This window comes from Canis aureus, chromosome 16, assembly GCF_053574225.1.
Source record: "Canis aureus isolate CA01 chromosome 16, VMU_Caureus_v.1.0, whole genome shotgun sequence".
NCBI classification, from domain to species: Eukaryota; Metazoa; Chordata; class Mammalia; order Carnivora; family Canidae; genus Canis; species Canis aureus.
Genome location: NC_135626.1, coordinates 15,886,489 through 15,905,706, shown reverse-complemented (window position 1 = coordinate 15,905,706; position 19,218 = coordinate 15,886,489). Strand labels below are relative to the sequence as shown.

The 19,218-nt window shown below is 47.6% G+C and overlaps 1 long non-coding RNA gene across 1 annotated transcript; it reads left to right on the top strand.

Annotated features, from left to right (window-relative positions):
- Nucleotides 1-8,802: 8,802 nt before the first annotated feature.
- Nucleotides 8,803-18,435, top strand: LOC144285968 (uncharacterized). The gene is made up of 3 exons (XR_013354089.1): nt 8,803-8,910; nt 14,825-14,958; nt 17,760-18,435. It is a non-coding gene; the product is annotated as an uncharacterized LOC144285968 (long non-coding RNA).
- Nucleotides 18,436-19,218: the final 783 nt, after the last annotated feature.

The window sequence follows — 19,218 nt, the reverse complement described above, 5'->3', positions numbered from 1 at the left end:
AGTGGTGCCTGGCTGCACCTGCTCTGATAGAGACCTCTAGAGCCTTGCAATCCCACATGCCAGCTCCATGCAGATCAGGATTTATTTCTCTAGACAAATGGCCTGAGTGCAGTATCAGTGATGAGACATTCTCAACTCCTGGCTGACCCTGAGGAATGATGACATTTATTCCTTAAAAACACAACTTTCAGAACATCTTATGCACTTTAAGGAAGCCAACGAGAATGAGAGTTGTCAAGGTCATACCTCCAGGCCCTAGCACTGAGGGTTCTTTTCTCAAGATTTTGCCTTACAGATAAGATATAATGACCCAATGAATATTTCAGCCTGGCCCAGAGAGGGGTGCCTGGATGTTCCTGGAGTATTTCCCTTCCTGTAATTGCCTGGGAGCTTTGAAATGACACCTCTCATCCACTGGGGGGTGGCAGATGGAGAGGACGAGAGAGCCTTAATCAGATTCTGTGCTGACTGCTGAGCCTACATGGGGCTTGACCTTAAAACCCTGAAATCACGACCTGAGCTGAAAGCAAGAGTTGGACGCTTGACCAACTCCAGCACCCAGGGGCCCAGATTTATACTCCTTCTATTTTATGATACCAGGTAGGGAAGACGTTCCCCAGTCAGACACAATGTCCGTCTGTTGTTGGGTGGATTGGGGAGACCTCGGGGCTCTGAGGTGACTGCCCAGTCCGTCCCCCAGATGTCACTGAGGAGTCTTAACACTTGTTGCAAGAAAAAAATTCAAGGAGGGACTAAACAATGGTTGAGCAGTGCAAGCAAAGAGACAGAGAGAATATTCTGGAGATGTGAGAGAGAACAAGCTCAGAGAGGGCTGTGCTAAGGGTTTGGGTCTCTGTCTTTTATCCACAGTTGTTAACTAAGGGGTGGAATATTTCTTATTTGGGGAGGACTTTGCAAGGAGCGGGGTTTTGCAATTTTTCTTCCTTTTTTGGTTGGAGTCTCCCAGGCCTTTGTCTGGAGCCTGTTCGGTTTGATCTGGCTTCTTGTGGCCTTGTTTGTGGAATGCTGCCAGGGCTGGTTGCTAACTTTCCTGATAGTGGGCCTTGTTTCCCCCTTTGGTGGCCTCCAGGCATCTGGTTAAAGCCTAACTGCCTGCTCTAACACATCTTCATAATATATCAGGTGAATAGACATAATCTGTTCACAGAAAGCCTGTTCAAACATTCCAGTTCTACAAACTTTTACCTTAATTCCATCAACCCTTACATTCCTGACTGTGGCCTCCATTAGGACTCCATCAACAGGTTTTGCTTTTACAGTAGTAGGGAGAAGAAATGTTCCCCAGTCAGATATAAGATTCATTCTTTTTTTTTTTTTTTCTTTTTTTTTTTTTTCTTTTTTTTTTTTTTTTTAATAAGATTCATTCCTATAGGGAATATAGGGAATGAGCCTGGGTGGCTCAGTGGTTGAGCATCTGCCTTTGGCTCAGGAAGTTATCCCAGGGTTCCGGGATCGAGTCCTGCATGGGGCTTCCTGCATGGAGCCTGCTTCTCCATCTACCTGTGTCTCTCTGCCTCTCTCTGTGTGTGTGTCTCTCATGAATTTTTTTTTTAATTCATTCCTATAAAACATTCAGAGAAAAGAGTTACAACTGCTTTACATAAAGCATATGTAAACATTCTGACCTTCATAATCTTATCAAAACTCACATGTTTATGTTCTCCATCAATTTGCAGCCCCAGTGGAGGCTTTCTCAATGGGTTTTGGCACCATGATTTGTGGGGCTCTCCTGGAAAGGGGTCCCAGGAAATTAACTTCTTCACCTTCTGATAATTTATTCCTCAATGTACAAAAACCTTTGGGTCCCCAGCCTGGCCCTTTTGTCAATCCTTATCTTGGTTACTCTATCTTACCACTGCCTGGGTAGAGTTGGTTAGGTTTCTCCTCCAAACTGGGGTACAGAGAGTGGGCTTGTTTGGGGCCTTTTAACATTGGGGAGACCAGTAGGGAGTCCATTTGGACCACTAAACCTTTGGTAGTGCTGTATTAACACCTTTTTTTAAAATTCCATCAATGTCTGCTTCATTTATCATTTCTTAATAACCCTCTAAAGATTTCCACTCTGCTGGGTGAGTCCCATGACTGTTTCCTCTTTGTTTCGCTCTTATCAATATTTGCTTTATTATCCTTCTTTTTTTTTTTTTAAGATTTTATTTCTTTATTTGAGAGAGAAAGAGATCACAAGCAGGGGAAAGAGGTAGAGAGAGAAGCAGACTCCTTGGTGAGCAGGGAGCCCGATGTGGGGCTCCATCCCAGGACCCCATGATCATGACCTGAACCAAGGGCAGATTCTTAACTAACTGAGCCACCCAGGCACCCCTCCCCTTATTTCTTAATGGCCATTTAGAAATGTCCACCATGCTTAAACCAGTGGCTAGGATATGCCTTTCCCCCTTCCCTTATTAATTAACCTAATGTTTTTACTAGTATCAGTAAGACCTATGAGGGGAAGCTGAGGCAGCAAATTTGATAAGGCTTCCAGGACTGTCCCTCAGTTTTATAGCAGTAACGGCATATGGGGTGCCTTTTACATGGCACCCCATTAACCCTGGCATTTATCATGATCTGAGTAATGAGCACATACAGTGGTATCCAGGTCATTGTAAAGCATCTTCCGTGACTTGCCGCTTCATCTGGGATGCTCTACTTGGCATTTATAGGGGGGCACAGACTGTCCCCTTCTCATAGTAAACAGACCTTACAGTGGCTTTTATTCAGTCCACCAGGCTGGCTGTTCTCTTGGGAATGAGATGCTCTGTGTCTGGGTTATGTGTCCAGTAGTCTATCCTTGTTCCCTAGTGATCTGTGGGTCCTCCATCAACCCAAGCATGTTCTTCCACTCTCCAGCATTCAAAACCAAAGACATAGCCCCCAAAGTACTTACTTTCATAATCCATTTTATTAAAGGTTCCTCAGGAAGCTAATGATACTGACCTACAAAATGTAACAGCTCCTTCACACTATAACCCCTGGTTTCAATAGTTTCTTGGGTTTTCCCTACCCCTACATTGACTACTTCTTGGTGACCAGAGAGGTCCTAGAAGTACTTTCTGTTGTCGCTGCATATTTTGTGCTGGGTGGGTGGCTTCAAGGCTAGTTGCTGACACTTAGACTGACCCAAATCTGTGCTTAATCTAGTATCAGAGTCCAACCAGAACTCTCTTTTAATTTCATTTTAGTTATTACCGATGATAACCAAAGAACTGGGTATTTTGCCTTTCTCTTATTAGTTTGCATTTCTTTCTACATCCTGTGAACCAACTCCCTGGGAGTTGGATCTACCTCTAAATTCCACTAGTAACATTTACCTTTAGTAACTGGGCATACCTGCTGCTCCAGACCTTCAGGGACCACCTAGGTCCACGGTTCCTCATCCCCACCCTTTTATCCTTTTTCTTGCCAAAGCACACCGTTTACATGAGCCTTGGCCATTCTAGCAAATCCCACTTTTCTGACACCAACTGAAGGAAAATTTTGCTTTGTTCTCTTTTAGACCTATAACACTTATGGCACCAGATATATGGATTTTTCCACATCAAGAAAGTCTCCAATTCTCGGCAGATGCCAGCTGAGTGTTTTACAATTTAATTCAATCGTGACACTAATTGCCCAAAAGAAGCACAGATTTCACAAATTAAGGGCTCAATCCCACAACACCTCCCCCACCCCCACTCCCATTCAGATATCAATCACAGGTCCAGGCCTCCTATGCTTCAAACTGATTGGTTATAAATGGAGGTTATCATAGGAAATTTATTACAAAGGATATATTAAAGGATACAAATTAACAGTGAGATGAAGAGATGTGTAGGGCATGGTATGTGGGAAGGGGTGCAGAGCTTCTGTGTCTTCTCTGAGTTGTCACCTTCCCAGCACCTCCATATATGTGTTCACCAATCCTCTTGGAAACTCTCCAAACCCTTTTAGTTAGGATTTTTGTGGAGGCTTCCTTATGTCAGCACAGTGGGTTAAATCTATTGGCCATTGATCATAAAGTCAAGTCTCCAGCCCCTTTCCCTCCCTGCTACCCAGAAGTGGAGCTGAAAATTCCAACCCTCTAAACACAGGGTTGGTTCCCCTGGCAACTGGCTCATCCATCTTTCCAAAAGGAAAGGGCTTTCCAAAAGTCACTCATTAATACAAACTCAGGTGTGCTTGAAAGGGGCTTGTTATGAATAAGAAAAGATGCTCTCCTCTCAGTTTATCACTCTGGAGCTGTTTCAGGAGCCTGGGACAAAACCTAAGTATTATAGCAAAAGATGGCCCTATTTTTCTTTTTTAAGATTTTATGTATTTATTTGAGAGACAGAGTGAGGGAGAGAGCACATGAGCAGGGGCAGAGGGAGAGGGACAAGCAGACTCTTCTGCTGAGCAGGGAGCCTGATGTGGACTTGATCCCAGGACCCTGGAATTATGAACTGAGTCAAGGTCTGATGGTTAACTGAGCCACCCAGGCACCCTCCCCTTTTTAAAAAAGATTTTTATTTATTTAGGCTCTATACTTCTTACCACTTAGGTAATTGGGAGGGTTTTAGGAGCTCTGGTCAGGAGTCAGGAAGAAGACCAAGATATATATTTCTTGTTATATCACAATATCACAGTGAGGAAGAGACAAATCTTCCATACAGAAGAGTTCCAAATAAATTATATAGCTATCCCACCCTAAAGGGGGAGGAACATAACACCTCACTCCTGAAGTGTGGGCTGTGTGTAGTGACTTCCATGGGGAGAGTAACTTTAAAGAAATCTGATGAACACTACCTCAGCCAGGTGATCTAGGCCAACAGTCAATGGTGATAAATTATGGCAACAGTAGTGATTCTTGATATGATGTCAGGAACATGGCTCTGCCTCTACTGTCTTTCTCCCAAAACCCTTAGCCCCAGTGTGACATGAAAAACACCAGACAAGTCCCAGTAGTGGGTTATCCTCCAACATACCTGACAACTACTTCTCAAAACTGTCAAGGTCATCGGAAACAAGGAAAGTTTGAGGAACTGTCATAGTGAAGAGAAGCCTAAGGCATGACATTACATGACAGGACTACTAAATGTAATGTGCTACTTTGAATGAGATATCAGAACATAAAAAAGGATAGTAGGCAAAAACTAAGGAAACCTGCATGAACTCAATTTTTTCTGTAAATCTAATGCCATTCTAAAATGGCCTATTAATTTTTTTAAGGCAAACTGGGGAGAAAAAAAAAGCAATGGGGAACTTTAGCTATGCCAGGACTCCCAGGGTTTCAGAGTAAGGAAGGTAAGAGATCCATACCCTCTCCATGTCATCTGGATCTGCTTCACAGGGAACTAGGGCATTTACAAAAATGTCCTCGGCTGACATATCTCGCCCCCAACCTGAATAGATTAATTTCAGAAATACAAAAATGAAGATTTCTGTGTCCTCTACTGATGAGGTGGCCAGAGGATGCTGACCAATATGACCCTGGACCATTATGCATACCCAGAGTCTCTTGGTTTCTTGGAGTGTTCTGCCAGTTTATACCAACTTGTCCACACTGCCTGTTCCCCACCTCCAATCTTTTGAAAGTATCATAGGAAACATATAAAATGAGCTTTGGTATATTGGACCAAAAGGTCTCCAAGTGCCTTGAAGTAAGAAGAGAGTTTGAGCTTTAATCATTAATTTCTGGGCATATACATGGGCACATCTATGACCTAGAACCTGAATATCTAGGCCACAGATTATTACATCAATCAATGGCAGCCTTGGAAATATATGAAACTCTATAACAAGGATACATTATAGGGAACCCTGGGTGGCTCAGCGGTTGGGCACCTGCCTTCTGCTCAGGTCGTGATCCCGGAGTCCTGGGATCGAGTCCCACATTGGGCTCCCTGCAGGGATCCTGCTTCTCCCTCTGCCTATGTCTCCACCTCTCTCTCTGTGTCTCTCATGAACAAATAAATAAAATATTAAAAAAACAACAATGATACATTATGTTCATAAAGTCTTCCTCCTGTGGGAGTGAATCTGTATTAGCCAATATCTATTTACCTCGCCTCATAGATTCAGTAGAGAAGAAACATGACTTCACACACATGCGAATGGATTGCTGATTATCTTCTGGGTTTTTTAATTAAAGATTTTTATTTATTTATTTGACAGAGAGAGAAAGAGCACAAGCAGGGGGAGCTGCAGGCAAAAGGGAGGGAGAAGCAGGCTCCTCACAGAGCAGGGAGCCCAATGCAGGACTTGATCCCAGGACTCTATCCCAAGACTCTGGGATCATGACCTGAGCCAAAGGCAGATGCTGAACAGACTGAGCCACCCAGGCACCCTGCTGATCATCTTCTTGATGATGTACCAGAATTCAAGGATCAAAAACTGGAAGAAATTGGCCCGCTAAAATTCAGATGCTCAGTAGAGTGTATGAGGCCCTTCTTGTGCTGATCCCAGCCTACCACTCTGGCCTCATTTTCTGCTCTGCCTCCCTATCTGCCATTCCCAAATTGTCAATATTCCCTTTCTTGCTTTCTTTGTGCCTTTGCACCTGCTATTCCTTCTACCTGTAATGTCCTTCTCCATCTAGCCCAGTGGGCAAACTTCTACTCAACCCATGAGTCCCTGCACTGGGGTTTCCTCTGAAAAGCCCCCTCTGAGCCCTGCCACACTCCAGTTCGCTCCTCTGTGTTTCTTTTGTATCTTACCATTTTTTGAGGTGTGGGGGAGGGGCAGAGAGCGAGGTAGAATCTCAAGCCAACTCCACCCAGCATGGAGCCCCATTGAGGCTGGATCTCACCACCCCTGGAGATTATGACCTGAGCAGAAGCCAAGAGAGTTGGCCGGTCACCCAATAGACTGAGCCACCAAGATGCCCGTTTTTGTATCTTACATAGCCACAGAGGTAGGAGAGCATAGTGGCTCTGCCACTACCTGTCTTTAGGTCCTTGGGGAAATTACTCAACTTGCATAGCAATAAAATGAGGATAAACAAGGTCCTATTTCTTATGGTACCTGTGTACTGTGTGATCAGTACACAGTAGCCAACATGCCATAGAATGAATTTCATGGAAATTGTTTATGTTTCTATTTTCCCCACAGAACTATGAGGTTCTTGAAAACCATGCACTTTACCCATCCTCCTCATGTAGCAGATTTCAAAGGCCATCCAAGTGCATACCTGCTGTGGTGTCAGGAACACTAAGCCTTTCTGGCAGCACGGGGTTGGGGGGGGGGCAATTTGTAGGAGCAACCACAGAACATTTGGGAAATAAGTCTTAATAACCAGGTTGTCAACTGGGTCTCCCCCAAGCCTTGAAATGAAAGAAGCCTCCATCCCTAATTTGAGGCACTTACTCTTTCAAAGCTCCCTGCCTTGGGCCTCACCCTGTCCTCGGCTGTTGTGCACTCTTGGAACACAACACTCCCTTGTGTTGTCCACCAAAATCTACTCACACAAAAGTGTTAGGTGTAAATCTTCTCCAGGTGGTTAGCAGTCCGAAGAGAAATTAGGTTCCCCCAGAGAGGCTAGGTGTTCTGTCACAGGCTCTGCCAGCAGCATGTGAGCAACTCCTGGAGGGTGGTTTTGGAGTGGGTAGGTGGGGTAGAGCCTGTAAAATCCCTGCAGCCTTGACCTTTTAGAGTTAGTGAGGTGATGGTGATGGTGAAAATTAATGTTAAAAAGTCCCTTTGAGCTTTTATTTTTAAAAAAGATATTATTCATTTGAGAGAGAGAGAGAGAACACATGAGGGGGTGTGTGGAAAGGGCAGAGGGAGAGGGAGAAGCAGGGACTTGAGCCTGGAGACCAACAGGGGTGTGGGTGGGGGCCCCATTCCAGGACCCGGAGACCAAGGAAGGCCTGAGCCTAATATAGACACTCAAGGGACTGAGCCACCCAGGCGGCCCTGAACTTTTGCAAAGAGCTGAGACTTGGGTCATTCAATCCTTACAATAGGACTATTATGTCTATTTTGCATATAAAGAAACTGAGACTTACCCACTCTGATTTAAGTAAAATTAAATGAAATTTTAGAATCCATCTCATATGACTGGTGTGTAGTAGACAGCACAGCAATATGGCATTTCTATAATGGCAGGAAGTCTGCTGGACAGTGCTAGTTTAGAGACATTCGCTCACATGGCCAAGATCACATCTCCCGTGGGGAAGATCCAGATCCCAAATGGAGGTCTACCCCCGGTGATGGTGGGGGCTGCTGTATTCTGGAAACCAGGACTTTCAGATTTATTTATCACTCAACTACTGATTTCTGTCGTTTTCTCAGGAAATTATTTCACAAAAAATTTTTTTTGGTAGAATGAAGGGTTCGAGGGCTTTAGCAGGCTGGCCTTTCCATTCTTCCCCACTCCCACCCTTGAGGTTCAGAGTGGAAGAAAATGAAGAACGTTGCAGATGTTCTGGACATGGTAGAGCCCAGACACCAGGCTGATGAAAGCGTTAGCTTTTTGTCGCTGTTCCCTTTAGCGACTGTAGCGTTGCCTCCATTCGTCCCTCTGTCAAGGGAAGATTTGTTCATTCAACAGATGTTGAGGTCCGGCGGGTGTGGAGCTGTTTCAGATCCCCGAACCCATACCCTGCCTTCCCCTTTGCGTCCTGGGATTGTTAGAATGGGTCATTTTTGGCTTTGGGGACTCGAAGCTGCTTCTGGAGAAGAGTGATGCTTAAAATCCAGTAAGGAGAAGGGGCCCCGGAGACCCGTCCCGTGGAGAGGGCGGCGGTGCCGAGGGTCCTCCGCCCACCAGGTGGTGACCTCAGGCCCCGCGCTCCAGCAACAGGTGGCGGGGCGGGGCGGGGCGGGGCGGGGCGGGGCGGGGCGGGGCGGGCGCCCGGGTACCTGCGGCTGCCGGCAGAGGGCAGCCAGGGCGCGCGCCCGGCGGCAGGACCGCCCCCCTCACTCCCACCCCAGGTGAGTGCGGCTAAAGTGGGGCCGCCCCCTCGCCCGGGGCCGGGTCTCGGAGGGCCGGGGTGGGGGGCTGCGCCTGGCTCCGGCGGGCTCCTGGCAGGCGCCACCTGAAAACTTGTGGCTCGGGGGCGGGGGCGAGCCCCGGGAGCCCGCGGGGCGCTGGAGGCCCTAGCGCCGCGCTCCCCTCCCCGCCGTCCGCCTCTCCGGGAGCCCGGGCTGGACCCAGCGGCCGCGGCCGGCGCCCCCTTTGCCCCGCGGAACGGCGCGCGCTGAGGGTCTGGCCTGCTGTGCCCGGAGCCCGCGAGGTGCGCCCGAGGCCGGGGCCGCGGCCGGGGCGGGGCGGGGCGGGCCGGGGGCGGCCGGTGGGGGAGGGGAGCGGGCGGCCAGAGGCGGGCGATTGCGGCTGCGGACGCCAGGCGGCGCTGGCGAGCGGTCCCCGTGAGCGCGTCAACAAGTGCCGTGTTACCGGGTGCCCGCCGCGGGCTGCCCGCTGGGTCCCCGCGCTCCTGCGCTCGCCCCCGCCCCCGGTGAGGATCTCGCGCTCCGGGGGGCTGGCCTGGGGCGCCGTGGTGGGCCCGGGCCCTGACGTCTGGGCTCTGCCCGGGATTCCCGAGGCACGGTGGTCCCCAGGGGCGTGTGAGCGCGGAATCCGAGGACTTCTCGCAGGCGGACGGGATTCCTCTGGTTCGCTCTGCCCACCTCTTTGAGTCTGAGAGTCCTGCCCTGGTGTGTTTTCGAGCCCCCCCGGAAACCCACTCCCAGCTCTCAGGCCCACCTTCTTCCTGGGCAGAAGGCTCGGAGGAAGGTTGAAATCCATCTAGGTGCCTCATTGCTTTCAGGGTGAAGGCTGTGGGCTCATAGTGGTACCTAAGACACCTGCGTGGTTGGGGCAGAAGCCCCATTTCTTGAGCTTTAGCGACGGCTCTGCCCGGAGTTCTGAGGTTTTTTGTCTGCTGCCTGGCTGCTGGGAAAGCTGAGCACCCGATTTTCCGGTCTGGGTGGTCTGTACCCGCCCCCCCCCTCCCCTGACGTCGTTCTAGGGAGAGGTGTGATGCAGAAGGTGGAAACCCATCCTCAGTGAGATCAGGGCCAGGGGGGTTCTGGTGAATGATCAGGTTCCACTTGCACTGCTCCATGAGCACTTTTGATCTTTCTAGCAGCTGGGGGCTGGAGGAGTCTGGGTGGTGGCCCTGGGCACCCTGGTAACAGCACTGGCAGAGCCAGGGCTGCAGCCTGGTCTCTGCCCCTTCCCTCTCCTCCCCCTTGAGAGAATATGCCCTTACTGGGGTCTCCATACCCTCCCCCCCCCCCCCCCCCCCCCCGTCCTCCTTCCTGTAACATCCACTTGGTCTCCCACCTCTTGGGGGAAAAAATCATGCATGGGAGGCCAAGGCTTCATTTCCTCTTTTCTTTCACTGTCACATTTTCAGACAAGTGCTGCACCTGCTGTCTCCCTCTCGGCTCCACGCCTCCCCTCTTAATCCTCCGCAGCTTTGGCGCAGCCTGGCCCTACCACTTGGCTGAAACTGCTTTCTTGAAAGTCATCTTGTTTCCAAACATTCCTCTCTGGCTGGCCTCATCCTTCTGCCTGGGGAGTGGCCCCCTATGTGCTCCGGCCTTCTCTGCAGCCTTTGCTGTGATTTCTGGGGCACCTCACTCTCCTGGCTTTGTTCTTCTCTATTGTTCTTTCTCTTTGCACCCCTCTTCCCACTTTAGCAGCATGTATTTTGAGGGGCTGTGTTTAACTTCACAGGAGCTTTCATCAGGAGCCCTCAGGAAAGCCCACCCCTCTGGGTTCTAGCATCAGTCCTGGTTCCTTGGCTGCCCCAGTGACACCCCAAACCCGGCACATCTGAGCCCGGATTCCTCCTCCCAGGCAGCAGCTCTCACTTGCTCTTCAGCAGTGGGGCTCCCACTTTTTCTTTGCCTTTAGTGGCCCCTCTGTGAACTGGCTACCCCTGCAGGCCTTAGAACATCTCAGGTGGGGTTCTGAGGCCCTTCAGCTGGTCTCCCTGATTCCAGAATCCTATCCAGCTTCTGCAGCCCACTTGCCACGTCACCTGTAGACTTATGGTTGCCGACCCTCCTCCCCTGAGAAATCTTCACAGGGTTGGGGGTTCCTCCCACACAGAGCCTAGTTCTTCCGCCCAGAGCTGAAAGCTCCTCATTCCTGTTGCCTCTGTCTCCCAAACCAGTTTCCAGTCCTGTAGCATCTTCGCTCTCTACTAGGGTCAGCCCTTCTGCCCTTACCCTTTGAGATGCTGCTCAGTCGCTGTTGCCCTGGGAAAGCTTTGTGACTCCTCTGGCTGGACATGTGTGTTTGTGTGTTTCCTTGGCTTTCCCTTGTGCAGCTGTCTGCTGCTGATCTCTGACCCTTTGTGCCCTTTCTCCTGGATCCCCAGGACCTGGCACCCAGGAAGCACTACATAAAAGAATTCCCACTGCCCGGACATCCATGAATACCTCCCTGTTATCCTTCCAAGTCTGGCTGAAACTCCACCTCTGACTGCGGCTGATCCAGTCTTCCAGATTCCCATCTATCTACACTCCTGCTGGGTTATTGATGGATTCATTACAGTGTGTGCCACCCAATTTAATACTTTGTTCTCTGCCATTAGCCTCCGGGTGTATCATGGGTATGAGCGATGCTTTTCCAGCTCTTAATCATAGCAGCTGTTTATTGAGTGGTCATTTTGAGTGGGGGCAGCATGCTGATCTTTCCAGGCATTCCCTTGTGTGGGTTATCCTCCTGGTGCCGAGATGGGTGGGTGCTGCAGTTATTGTCTTGTTCTGCCCGTGAGAACACAAAACCCAGAGAGTGTTAGGGACCTGCCTGAATCACACAGCTTATGGGTGGGCAGGGCAAAGGTTGGAACTCGAGTCTGTCTGATTCCAGGACTTTTTTCATTGCTAGCATTTGCTGTTCAGGGAAGCGTGTGCTTCAGTCCAGGGAGTTATATGTCCTCTTGGCACCTGGCCCAGGTGTGTGGGATGTGCTGGTGCCATGGTCAGGTGGTTGCTTTGGGACTCCAGGAAAAGACTTTGTAACCAAACAGATGGTTAATGGTGGGACAAATGACTCAGGCTGTGACATCTGCCCTGAGGCCTTAGAAACAGGACATCTGTGTGTGTGTGTGTGTGTGTGTGTGTGTGTGTGTGTGTTAAGTAAAAGGTGTGGTACAAAGAATGCTGCAGGGCCCTCAGGTCGTTTGGGTCCTGTCTGTCCCTTAGGCACTTTCACAGGCTTTTTTGGTAAACAAAATCAACCCCACCCCACCCTCTAAACAGTACCTCCTTCAATGAAGTTTCCTAGTCCTTTCTTCCCTCTGCAGGTCACTGTCATATGAAAATGAATTCCTGCTGTGAAACACGGTTGCCATGGCAACCACTAGTGTGAGGCTCTGAGTCTCTTGCTCTGAGGTCTTCCCACTGTAAGCTTCAAGGGGTGGTTTCCATCTCTGTCGCCTAAAGCACAAAATGCTACGCTTCAGTCTCCCTTCTCATAAACACTGAAAAATTTCAGGGTTTTTTCAGGCCCTGGTCTCTGGATACTTGGTGCTCCAGGAGCTTGTTACTGGGCTGCCGGCACAGGCCATTAATAATGACCCTAGACCAGTGTCCCTGGTTTAGGTCATATTTTGAGTGCGGTCCATGGCGCAGGAGCTGTGGCCACCACTTATCCCTTAATGACAGGAAAGGCAGGAGAGAGAGTGGTTTGGTGTGGTGGGCAGGGCTTTTTGGTGCAGCTCTGCTCCACGTGGAGGTGGTGAAATTGTCTTCTGTTGCTGTCTCTTGTGTTAGAGCCTTACTCAGCTCTCTTGCAGGGGCTGCCCAAAGCAGGATGCCTCAGGGGCGCTCAGGAAGGAGGCCTTTGGCAGGCCTCATAGCTGCTGACGTTGGTTGAGCACTTACTGTGTGTACACACTGTTCCCTTATTCACTCTTCAACTGAATGAAGTTTAAAATACTCTTATCATTCCCATTTTATAGGTGAGGAAATTGATGTATAGAGAAGCAGAGTGCTTGCCCAAGGACCACAGCAATAGTCCTAGGAAGTGTGGCTCCTGTGGCCAGTGTCCTTGATGAGGTGTTTTTTTTTTTTAAGATTTATTTATTTTTTTAATTCATTATATATATATATGTATATATATATATATATATATATATATATAGAGAGAGAGAGAGAGAGAGAGAGAGAGAGAGGGGGGGGGGGGGCAGAGACAGAGGAGGAGGGAGAAGCAGGCTCCATGCAGGGAGCCGAGGAGGGACTCGATCCCGGGACTCCAGGATCGCACCCTGGGCCAAAGGCAGGCGCCAAACCGCTGAGCAACCCAGGGGATCCCCGATGAGGTGTTGTTGTAGCCCGTGGAGGGACTGTGTTTAAAGCATGAAAGGGAAAATTGGAGGGGTTTGGGCAGGTTGACTTTCTCAAGACTGAGGCTTAAAGCAGCAGTCTTCATCATTTTCTTTCTTTCTTTTTTAGTTTACCCCTAAAAAAGATTTTATTCATATGAGAGAGAGACATAATGAGCAGTGGGGAGAGGGAGAAAGAGAAGCAGACTGCCCACTGAGCAGGGAGCCCACCTCTGGGCTTGATCCAGGACCTCAGGATCATGACCCTAGCCGAAGGCAGATGTCCAACCATCCAAGCTACCCAGGCACCTCTTCAGTTCACCACCTTTTATGTCTTAAGGGCACGAGTCTGTGGTGAAAAGGCATGTACTCGAATGTTTATAGCAGCGCTATTCATAATAGCCAAACCACCAGAAATCACCCAATATCCAACTGCCAGTAGAATGAACAAATAAATTGGGGGGAATACACAGGATAAAATGCTCTACAACAGTGAGGATGAACAATGGACAGGCACATGGAACAATGTGAATGTATCACACAAACCATATGACTGAGTTCCTCTAGCTACTCCACCAACAGTGAATAGTCAGGCTGCTCAGTTTCTCATGACTGCAAACTGCCACAAAGACTGTCCCAAAACTTTCCACCTGTGCACACTTATGAGGGTTTCTTTAGGGCAGATCCTGAGAAATAGCACCCCTATGTTGTAGGGCAGATGCATTTTTTATTTTAACAAATTGATGTCCACGTGACATTCCTTTCTAAGCCTCAGATCCCATGGCTTTATCAGTCTGATCCCTGTGAAATTTCCTCTTGTTATTTTGGCCCAACATGTTGGTCTCCCTGGCATATTCTGTGCCCTGGCTTTGTCTCCTTGCTCTTCCTTCCTATTCAGATCCTCACCCAGCAGTGAGATGGGTTGCCCCTGGTCACTTCCAAGCACAGGCCAAATGGCTCCCCCTTCCTGGCTACTCATACCTCATACCATATGATTCTATTTACATAAAGCACAAAAAACGGGCAAAAGGAAGATAAGGTGTTGGAAGTCAGTATAGTGGATTCCTGGAGGCATGAGGAAGGCTTCTGGGAGGCTGGTAATTTTTTGTTTTCTTTATCTGGGTGTTGGTCACATAGGTGTGTTCATATTGCCAAAACTCATCAATTTTGATTTGTGTACTTCTCTGTATGTGTATCATACTTCAAGAAGATTTAGCAAAACCAGAATAAAGGCAGCAGTGACCCTAGACCCAAGACATGAATACAGATATGCCACACCTCTGACTTCACTGTCCTTGGAATTTTGGATTTCTAGTGATAATTGGGAGGTAAAGGATGGTAGCTGCCCAGGTTCTGGGGTGGGGACAGCTCTGGGGATGTGGAAGCAGGGCTAGCTCTGCTCTGGCTTCCTCCTGTCCCCCTCCACTCTGTTGGGTTTGGGGAGGGCTTACTAAGGTAGAATGTGGCTGGTAGGGATCTGCCAAGTCAACGAAGTGGCCCTTTTCTTGCTGCTGTGATTCTTGGGGGCAATCGAGGTGATATGTATCACTTTCTTTTGGTTGTAGGGTGTCAGACTGACCTGGAGAAACTGCAGAATACGGCTGGTACTATTGCCCTCAGCACAGACATCCTCAATCCTCTGACAGCAACAAGCTGCCTGTAAAACATCAGTATTCCAGGGACTTCGCCAGCCTATAAAGTAAGTGGCATTCATTGGGAGAGCATCTCCTTTCATATGGCAGTTATATACTGCTAAAAATACCAGAGCATCTTATGTAAGACTGTACGTACTTAGCACCTTATGTAAAAACACTTAGTATACCAGGGGCAGTTAATCAGTGGGGTGTTGCAGTGATCATCGTGGGCATCATTACAGAATTACAATGTTTGCCTGGTGAGGAGGGTGATGGTCGTCAGTACCCAGCCCTGCCTGACTCATGCAGCTGTGCTCATGCCTGCAACGTGTTGCTGCTTTTTCATCTTGGGATCTGGCCATCCAGGCGGTTGAGTCGATGCCAGGGTTTATAAAGTTCTCTCTTGCCTGCTCCCTAGCCCCCTTCTCATTCACTTATTGTATGTCCTCTGATTCCCAGAAATGCAGCATCTTGGATTTAGAAGGGCCTCCTCCCCATCCAGAGGTCCCCTCACTGAGTAGCTGGGAGGGGGCACTATTTGGCCTGTGCTTGGAAGTGACCAGGGGCAACCCATCTGAAAAGGTGAGGATCTGAATAGGAAGGAAGAGCAAGGGGACAAAGCCAGGGCACAGAATATGCCAGGGAGACCAACATGTCAGGCCAAAATGAACAAGAGGATATTTCACAGGGATCAGACTGATAAAGCCACGGGATCTGAGGCTTAGAAAGGAATGTCACATGGACATCAATTTGTTAAAATAAAAAATGTATCTGCCCTACGACATAGGGGTGCTGCCCTAAGGAAACCCTGGCATGTGTGCACAGGTAGAAAGTTTTGGGATAGTCTTTGTGGCAGTTTGCGGTCGTGAGAAACTGAGCAGCCTGACTGTTCACTGTTGGTGAAGTAGCTAGAGGAACTCAGATGGTCATACCCAGGAGTTCTGTGCAGTTTTGAAAAAGAATCAGTTAGATCTTTATATAACAACATAGATGAAGGGCTTCTGGGTGGCTCAGTAGCTTAAGCGTCTGACTCTTGATTTTGGCTCAGGTCATGACCTCAGGATTGTGATATCAAGCCTAGTGTGGAGCCTGCTTAGATTCTCTTTTCCTTTCTCTCTGCCCACCCCCCCTCTAAAACAAAACAACACAAAACAAAATAAAACAATATAGATGAATCTTTAAAATTGTACAGGGAGGAAAAGTTTCAAAGTAATAAATTTGTTATCATACTATTTGTAGAAATATATATACATAGTCCTTTATACTTTATATGAATACATATATATGTAACACATACCTTCATGTAAAAGCATATAAAATGGTCTAGAAAAATACCTTCCAGGGGTGTCTGGGTGGCTCAGTTGGTTAAGTGGCTGCCTTCGGCTCAGGTCATGGTCCCAGGGTCCTGGGGACCATACTTCTCCCTCTTCCTCTGCCCCTCCTCCCAGCTTGTGCTCTCTCTCTCTTTGTCAAATAAATAAATAAAATCTTAAAACAACAACAACTTCCAAACTTTTTTTTTAAAGATTTTATTTATTTATTTGAGAGAGAGAGAGAATGAGAGTGAGAGAGAGCACAAACAGGAGGAATAGCACAGGGAGAAGGAGAAGCAGACTCCCCACTGAGCAGGGAGCCTGACATGGGGTTCAATTTCAGGACTCCAGGATCACGACCCAGGCGAAAGGCTGACACTCAACCCACTGAGCCACCCAGGGGCCCCAAACCTTTCAAACTTATTATTATTTTTTTTTTAATTTTTTAAAGATTTATTTATTTATGATAGACTGAGAGAGAGAGAGAGAGAGAGAGAGGGAGAGAGGCAGAGACACAGGAGGAAGGAGAAGCAGGCTCCATGCCAGGAGCCCGACGTGGGACTCGATCCTGGGACTCGAGGATCGCGCCCTGGGCCAAAGGCAGGCGCCAAACCGCTGAGCCACCCAGGGATCCCCCTGGACCAAAGGCAGGCGCCAAACCGCTGAGCCACCCAGGGATCCCCCTAATAGTTGTTATCTCTAGGAAAGAGGGAAGAGACCAGAATTGTATGTGTGTTGGGGGTAGGGTGGGGATGATCAAAGGGAAATTTAGCCTCTGTGATATTAAAGTTTTTAAATTGATTTTATTGATGTATATAATTTATATACCTCAAATAATTCACTCATTTTAAGTATATAATCTGGTTGAATTCGTAAAAGGAAAAGTATATAATTAAAGGTTAATACTAGTCTAATCCCCTTCGTGATACAAGAAAACTTTCCTCAGTGTGTCTCTGAGCACCAATGGACTGTGACATGCTCATCATATAGTGCTTTGCATTTGAGGGCTTCTTATGTAGGTAGAAATTCTTCCTTTACTTGAGCTGAGACCTGACTCTGTTGTTCTACCTCTGAGTCTGTCCCTTTGGGACCTTCTCAAATAAGCCTTCCCTTTTCCATGGACTAGGATTTTCACTGGTGCAAGATACCTATCATACCTACCTCCTCTGGAGAGAAATACTCATCTCTTAAATGGATTCCTTGTAGAATCTGTAGGGTTATATGGATCACACATCCCAGATCCCAAACTGTCCTGGGCACCTGGCTCATAAGCCATCCTCCTAAAGTTTTGCAGAATAGGATCCTCTACCCCTGTTGTTGCTTGATCACAACATAATATTTATTCAAGATAATAATGGTCTTTTGAATTATAAACATAATTCATATTCACTATGGAAATTTAGGAAATACACCAAAACACAAGAAAATAAGAGCCAGTGATTCTCAACCCCCAGAAATAGCTGTTTTTAATGTTTAAAAATTGAGATCATTCTATATAAATGATTTTATAACCTGTATTTTATTTTTTAAGAGTTTATTTATTTATTTGACAGAGTGTGTGTATGTATGCACGGTGTGGGGAGCTGCAGAGACAGAGGGGAAAGCAGACCCCCTGCCGGGCAGGAAGCCCAAAGTGGACTCCAGCGCAAGACCAGATCATGACCTGAGCCGAAGGCAGATGGCTAACTGACTGAGCCACCCAGGCGCCTCTAACCTACATTTTATTTAACATGTTTACTTATCCATAAGAATGATGACAGACATATATGTAACATACTTTTTCTTAGTTCACAGTTTTTCTTTTTTAAAAAATTTATTTTTATGTTTATTTTATTTCTTTAAAGATTTATTTATTTAGAGAGAGAGGGAGAGACAGTACATGCATGCACATGTGTATGCAAGGGGCGGGGCAGAGGGAGAGGGAGAAAGTATCAAGCCAACTCTCCACTGAGAGTGGAGCCTGACATAGGGCTCAATCCCACAACTCTGAGATTGTGACTTGATCTGAAATCAAGAGTCTAATGGTTAACCACTGAACCACCCAGGCATCCCTATTTTTTATTTATTTTTTAAGATTTTATTTTTAAGTAATCTCTACACCAAACTTGGGGCTTGAACTCACAACCTTGAGATCAAGAGTTGCATGTTCGTTCTTTCTTTCTTTCGTCTTTTTTTTTTTTTTTGGTAAAGATTTTATTTATCTATTCGTGAGAGACACACAGAGAGAGAGAGGCAGAGACACAGGCAGAGGGAGAAGCAGGCTCCATGCAGGGAGCCTGACATGGGACTCAATCCCAGGTCTCCAGGATCACACCCTGGGCTGAAGGCAGCGCTAAACCACTGAGCCACCCGGGCTGCCCAAGAGTCACATGTTCTACCAACTGAGCCAGCCAGGCTCCCCTATTATTATTATTTTTTTTTTTTAATTATTTATTTATTTATTTATTTTTATCATTATTTTTAAACATAGAGAAGCTTGTGGTATTGTGGGCTGAATGTTTTGTGTTTTCCCAAAATTTGTATGTTTATATCCTCACCTCTAATGTGATAGTATTTGGAGATGGGGTGTTCAGGAGGTGATCAGAATTAGATGAGGCCATGAGTGGGGGGCCCTCATGATGGGATTAGTATCCCTAGAAGAGAGGCCAGCAGGCTCCCCCTCCCTCCTTCCTCCCTCCTTCCTCCCTCCTTCTTCCCTCCTTCTCCTTCCCTCCCCCCTCCCCCTCTCTCCCTCCCACCATCCTCTCTTCCTCTTCCCCTCTCCCTCTCCTCCTCTACCTTCCTTCCAGCTCTGCCTGCACCAAGGACTCAGGTGAGCACACAGCACTCAGGAGCCAAGTTAGCAGGCACCTTGATCTTGAGCTTCAGCTTCCAGAACTGAGAAATCAATGTTATTTAGTTACCCATTCTCCAGGGTATTTGTTTTCCTTTCTTTTTTTGTTTTGTTTTGTTTTGTTTTGTTTTGTGGTGGGCAGCAACGTCCAGTCTATTGAGTGATATTGAGCTAGAGTC